Source organism: Triticum aestivum, chromosome 1A (assembly GCF_018294505.1).
Source record: "Triticum aestivum cultivar Chinese Spring chromosome 1A, IWGSC CS RefSeq v2.1, whole genome shotgun sequence".
NCBI lineage: Eukaryota > Viridiplantae > Streptophyta > Magnoliopsida > Poales > Poaceae > Triticum > Triticum aestivum.
Window position 1 is genome coordinate 515,360,074 of NC_057794.1, and position 5,878 is coordinate 515,365,951.

Consider the following 5,878-nt stretch of genomic DNA (forward strand, 5'->3'; position numbering starts at 1 on the left):
CCACAGAGCTAGCTACTTGTTTTTACTTGTGTGTAGAACTTAAAACTGCAGTGCTCCATGCCTCATCAATTCATCATCATCACATCCCAAAAGGTAAAAAGTTGATTCATAAATGCATAGTCCAACATACATTTCTCCATTGATTAAACTCAAGAATTTCATTCCAGAACCAGCAGAAGTCCGTCATGTATCTGAATAATGCTGCCCTTCAATCAAACAGCAATGCTCCAGACTTCAGGAGTTCAGGTTGTGCAGGAGGTCCCTAGACTTGCTCGTCCGGAGCCGACAGCTTGCGCCTGCAGAGAGGGCACATCTCGCTCTCTCTGAGGGTTTCCGCCAGGCATGCGCCATGGAAGACGTGGGGCATGGAGCACCCGGGCCACACGGCGACGTCGCTTTCCAGCGGGTCGAAGCAGACGGAGCACTCCTGCCCGGCGACCTCCTTCGCGACGACCTTCCTCCGCTTCGCCGGCCGCTCGCAGTCGCCGTCGGCGGCCTCGGCTTCGTCCGCGCACTGCACGCGCACCGGCTCTGGCAGGCGCAGCTCCATGCCGACGTGGTACCCGGGCCATGGCTCCGCTATCATGCCCTGCAGCGCGTCCATTACGTCATCCATGAGCCTCTCCGTGTAGTCGTCGCGCAGGAGGATGCCGACGTCGGCGATCAACTTGAGACGCGTGGTCCCCGGCGGGATGCCCACGGCCACGTTCGAGACCAGATCGTACCAGAGTTCCTGGAGCTCGAGGCTGTGGCGGGCGGGGTATATCAGCGGCGCCAGCGACGACCCAGCCCACTGGAGCGAGCCCGCCACGTCGCCGGCCGGCGGGACGGCGAAACGGAGATAGTGCAGCACCGTTTTCTTGGACACCTCCACGCCTTCGGGCGCCGCCTCAAACTCGGTGTAGCGGTAGAGCACCAAGATCTCCTTGCCTGCTCCCTGTTCTTGGCTGGCGGCCGGGCGATCAGCCTCAGCAGGCGGCGGCACCACGACGGCGACGCCCAAGAAGCCGGCCGTGTTCCCCGAGCAGACGAACCGCGGCGCCGGCCCGAGGAACCGGCCTTCAGGCACGTACTGGCCCCGCAGTAGCGGCGGCCCGCCCCAGACGCCGCTCGCCGCGGCCGCTACGCGTGGGTCGATCTTGATCGGCACCTCGACCTCGCCGTCGCTCTCCTCCTCCTCATAGCCGTCATCGCTGTCGTAAGACTTGCCGTCGTCGCTGTCGTAGGACTCCTCGTCCTCCTCGCCGCCGTCGTCGGCCTGATCTCCGGCCCCACGAACCGGCTCCTCTTCTTCCTTGTCGCCCGCCAAAGCCGAAGGCGTCGGGAGCGCGAGCACGCAGCCTTGAGGCCGAACAGCCGTGCCGGTGGAGTCGCCGGGCTGCTCCATCGTCAACGAACCCATCTCGTCCATCGATCGATCAGCGCCGTCGTCGGCCATGGCCGGGTTTATCGATCGGCCGATCGACAGCGGCGCGATGGAGCTTCTAGGTGGAGGTGGAGGTGGAGTTTGTTTTCGCCGGAGCAAGATGAGAATAGAACGTGTTGGCTTCAAACTCGGCCATGTTGCCCCGCCTTGTATCCGCTCCGTCCAATCCGAAACCAGTAGAATCGAAATATTTTGTGTTCGCGTTCGTTTCAAAATAGGAAAGAAACGCATTCTCAAAAAAATATAGGAAAGAAACGATTGTTGGAAAGCAATTGGAAAGAAACGCCTATTTTTGCTTTCAAAGAAAGAAAGAAATAATCAGGGGAAATCTAAAATTGCACGAAATTGGAGAGAATTAAAAAGCGCCTATTTTGCTTTCAATCAGAAAAAGAAAGAAACAAAGGGGGAATTCTAAAATTGCACGAAATGGGAAAAACAAAAAGCGCCGTTGCCGGGGATCGAACCCGGGTCACCCGCGTGACAGGCGGGAATACTTACCACTATACTACAACGACTTGCTTGTAATTAAATTCTCCTCTAACATATCAAGCACTGATTGCTCCCTTCCTGGTCCAGTGGGGTCACCTCTGTGGTAGTTCTAATCGACAGTGTTGGGTGCAACTTGCCATGAGGATCACGATGGGTAAAAATATTTTCTAAGTTTCTAACCGGTGTTAGCGCTAGGGCATGTCCAACGGGGACGCTAAGAGAGGGGCGCCGGGATTTGTTTCCTTGTCTAAGGGCAGTTAGGCCCTCCAATCCTGGCGTCATCTATGGCATCGATGCTAGAAAAGGCATCAGACGCTTGAGATTTTTTTCTACCGCACGAGACGAAGCGCTGAGTGCAGTCGCTGATGCTTTAGCGCTTGTGATTACAGTCTAGCGTTGAAAAGGAGGGGGCGCTTGCATGCTTTTAATTTTCATCGTATTTAATTTATTTTCCTAAGGGCATCTTCAACGCAAGACGCCTATGGAGGCGCTTAGTAAAATAAATTAAATACGATGAAAATTAAGGGGTCGTGTGGAGCCTTCAAACTCGAAATATACCGCCGCCACAATGCCCACCACTTGTTTGACACTGGGCTCACATGCTTAGACTTCCCAGATTTCGATGAAGCTTGGGCTGGCCCTACCTGACCAACCTCTAGTTATCATGGAGACCATGAGGGGCTTCTACTTACATTTCTAGAGAGATTTCCAAGCCTACTCATGGGGATCTGACAGTGCTCCATGCTCGTGATAGTGGAGGGCTCTGAGACCCAACCTCGCAAGGAACCAAAGCAAGACGACGAATGGAGATATTCTCATTAGTCACCTAGAGCCATTTGTACCGTTCAGGATCCGCATAGCGCCTTAGCGGCTGGAAGAGGATATTAATTAGGTAGTGTGAGATTTCTACAAGCAGTTACGGACGATCCCCTCGTCGTGCCGCTACATGCCCTGACTACCACTCTGAAGGGCTTAACATGATAGATTTTGCAAAATCGAGAAAATGCAGATCAGGTCCGGTTCCCGGCTAAGAACCTCAGTAATAAGCTTAACTGAATTGGAGTACCTTGGGGCTTTTCTGAGTTGTATGAGTAGTTGTTTGGCATGTATATGGCTCATGAATCCTACACATGCCTTGTGTGACCCTTTTAATAGGATGGTATTCCTAAATGACTCAAAGTAAGTATCGAAAACAAAGCTCAAAGTCAAATAGATATCGTTTGTTTTATCCTTTTGTGTATGTGGGCCTCCACGCACCTTTGCTTCACCTCAATGGGGCTAAAACTGTTCATGTACTCAATACATCTGTTAGCATAGAGTTCCCCAAAACCCCATCTAGGGTCTAGATGTTCTTTCGTGACAACACTCTACTATTCTACAGGTGGTCTCCCATACATAGCTACCTTCCAATATGCCATTGACATGCTAACTCAATGCCCCCTTCCAATCGCTAATGTCTCATGCATCCGTGGAAGCGATTAAGGTCAAGAATAGTGGAACAAGGCATTGCACTATATGGATGATCGTTGCCCCTTAGATAAATAAACGATCCCCTATGGCTAACCCACATACTCTCACTCCTAGCTTGCACTATATTGAAGGATCAAAGATGCACTAAATGTTGACTAGAGGGAGATGAATAGTTCACTACCAAATTTAATCTTGTATTTGTTGCTCTTAGAATCTAGTGCAGAAACGTTAGTTCTCTAGATATGCAACCATGTGATGCATCCTATATAATGAATTACAACAAGCTAACAAGCTACAGAAGGAACATAATTAAGAAAGTAATGACAACAAGTGTAACACCCCGGATGTAACTTTCCCAATTTGTACTCCAACTCTTACCGTTTTCGGCGTTAAGTTATATTTATTTCCTCGGGTTCGGCTCTTAGTCTCCGTGTGGTTGTCGTTGTCATACATCTCATATCATGTCATCATGTGCATTGCATTCGCATACGTGTTCATCTCATGTATTCGATCATTTTCCCCGTTGTCTGTTTTGCATTCCGGCGCTTCGTTCTCCTCCGGTGGCCATTTCTAGCTTTCTTTTGTGTGTGGGATTAAACATTTCTGGATTGGACCGAGACTTGCCAAGCGGCCTTGGTTTACTACCGGTAGACCGCCTGTCAAGTTTCGTATATTTTGTACTTCGTTTGATACTCCAACGGTTAACCGAGGGACCGAAAAGGCCTCGTGTGTGTTGCAGCCCAACACCCCTTCAATTTGGCCCAAAACCCACCTAACTCTGCTCCATCATCTAGAGCGTTCGATCACGATCGCCTGGCCAAAAACCGCACCTCATTTGGACTCTCCTAGCTCCCTCTATGCCTATTTAAACACCCCCTCCAAATCCGGATCTCTCCCTCGTCCCTAACCCTAGATCTCAGCACCGCGCGCAGCCGGACAAAATTCCTGCCGACGGACACGTACGGTCCGCCGTCCGCCGCCACGTGGCGCCTCGGGATTCGTCCGCCCGTGCGCCCACATCGCCGCGCCTCCCCGCCGCGTGGGCCCATCGCAGGCTAGGCCGGGCCCCCCCAGCCCGCACCGCCGCCCACCTCGCCGCGCACGCCCGCCTCCTCGCGCTGCCTCCCCGCCACCGCAGGCCGCCGCCGCGCGCCATCGCCGCCGCCATCGACGCCGGCAGCCGCCTCGTGCCGCGCCCCGCGCGCTCCCCGCCGCCGCCGCCGCCGCTGCCTCCTCCCTCCTCCGCCGGATTCGGCCCCGGCCTCGCCTCCCCTCTTCTCCCGGCCGACGAACCCACCTCGCCGGTGACCTCGAGCTCGCGCCGGCGAACCTCGGGCCGCTTGCCTCCGAAACCCTAGATTTGGGAGGTTGCATTTTTCACTAAGTCCCGAAGATTTTCAGTTCAAGTGCTCATGTTCACGGCTCCGTAACTTTGCATCCGTAGCACCGATTCATGCATATAGCATATCAGAATGTTCATCTTAGAGAGTACATCATTTCATTGCATTGCATCATTTTCATTTGAGCTCATCTTAATGCCCAAAATGCTGTTAGAAGAGGGCTACTTGAGTTAATTGTCAGGTCTGCTACTCCATTTAGGTTTTTGTCATTTTTGCCATGTTTAATGTGTGCATGCTATGCCCTGATGCTCTACATATGTTTTGTTAAGGGTTTTGTCATCTTTCCAGAGGTGCAACCCATTTATTTTTAGGATGTGTGTGGTGACTAGTGCAAACTTGCAAAGTGGTGCACTTGGTAAATCTGTTTTCAGAGACTTAGTATTTTCACTAAGTCCTGGAGTTATTTATCTCATGATGCCTTATGTTCTTCTTGTTTCCTAGTGATCCGTGCCTCTTTTGAGGATGATCAGTAAGGGAGTTTTGTTAATATTGTAGTGCTCTATCCATCCATGTCTTTTTTTGAAATTATGGAGCACCTTAGTTTGAGACAATCAAGGTCTACTTTTGCTACTTTGTGAATCTGGACAGATTGTCAACTTGTTTGCAATTTTGCCGATGTTGTTGTAGTTGATCCTTGCATGCTATGCTATTGTTCTTGCCATGTCTAGCTTGCATTTTGTGCCTTCTTGATGGGTGTGTGCTTGTCTTGCCATGACTTGCACCGTAGTGAGTGCATTGAGCTCGTAAACATGCCTACTTCAGTTATATTTCAGCATGTGTCAGTTTTCACTAAGTCTGAAAACTGATTATGTTTTTGCCATGTTCACATGCTTGCAATTGTATTTTCTGATCTCTTTTGGCTCAAGGTCACTAAGGGACTTTTGTTAAGCTCTTTGATTACCTCCATGCCATGCTTTACTTTGCCATGTTTAGGTCCTGTAGCATGTAGTTTTGTTGCTCCGAAGAGGGCTACCTGATCTGAAATTCCAGACAAGTGTTGATTTCACAAAGTCTGAGATATGTTTGTCATATGCATTTTTTCCATACTTGTTTGAACCTGTTAATGGATGAATTGGCCGTAGCTCAGTGCTAG

At 51.0% G+C, this 5,878-nt stretch overlaps 1 non-coding gene across 1 annotated transcript; it reads right to left on the reverse strand.

Annotated features, from left to right (window-relative positions):
• Positions 1-1,869: 1,869 nt before the first annotated feature.
• TRNAD-GUC (transfer RNA aspartic acid (anticodon GUC)) lies at positions 1,870-1,941 on the reverse strand. Its single transcript has one exon. It is a non-coding gene; the product is annotated as a tRNA-Asp (tRNA).
• Positions 1,942-5,878: the final 3,937 nt, after the last annotated feature.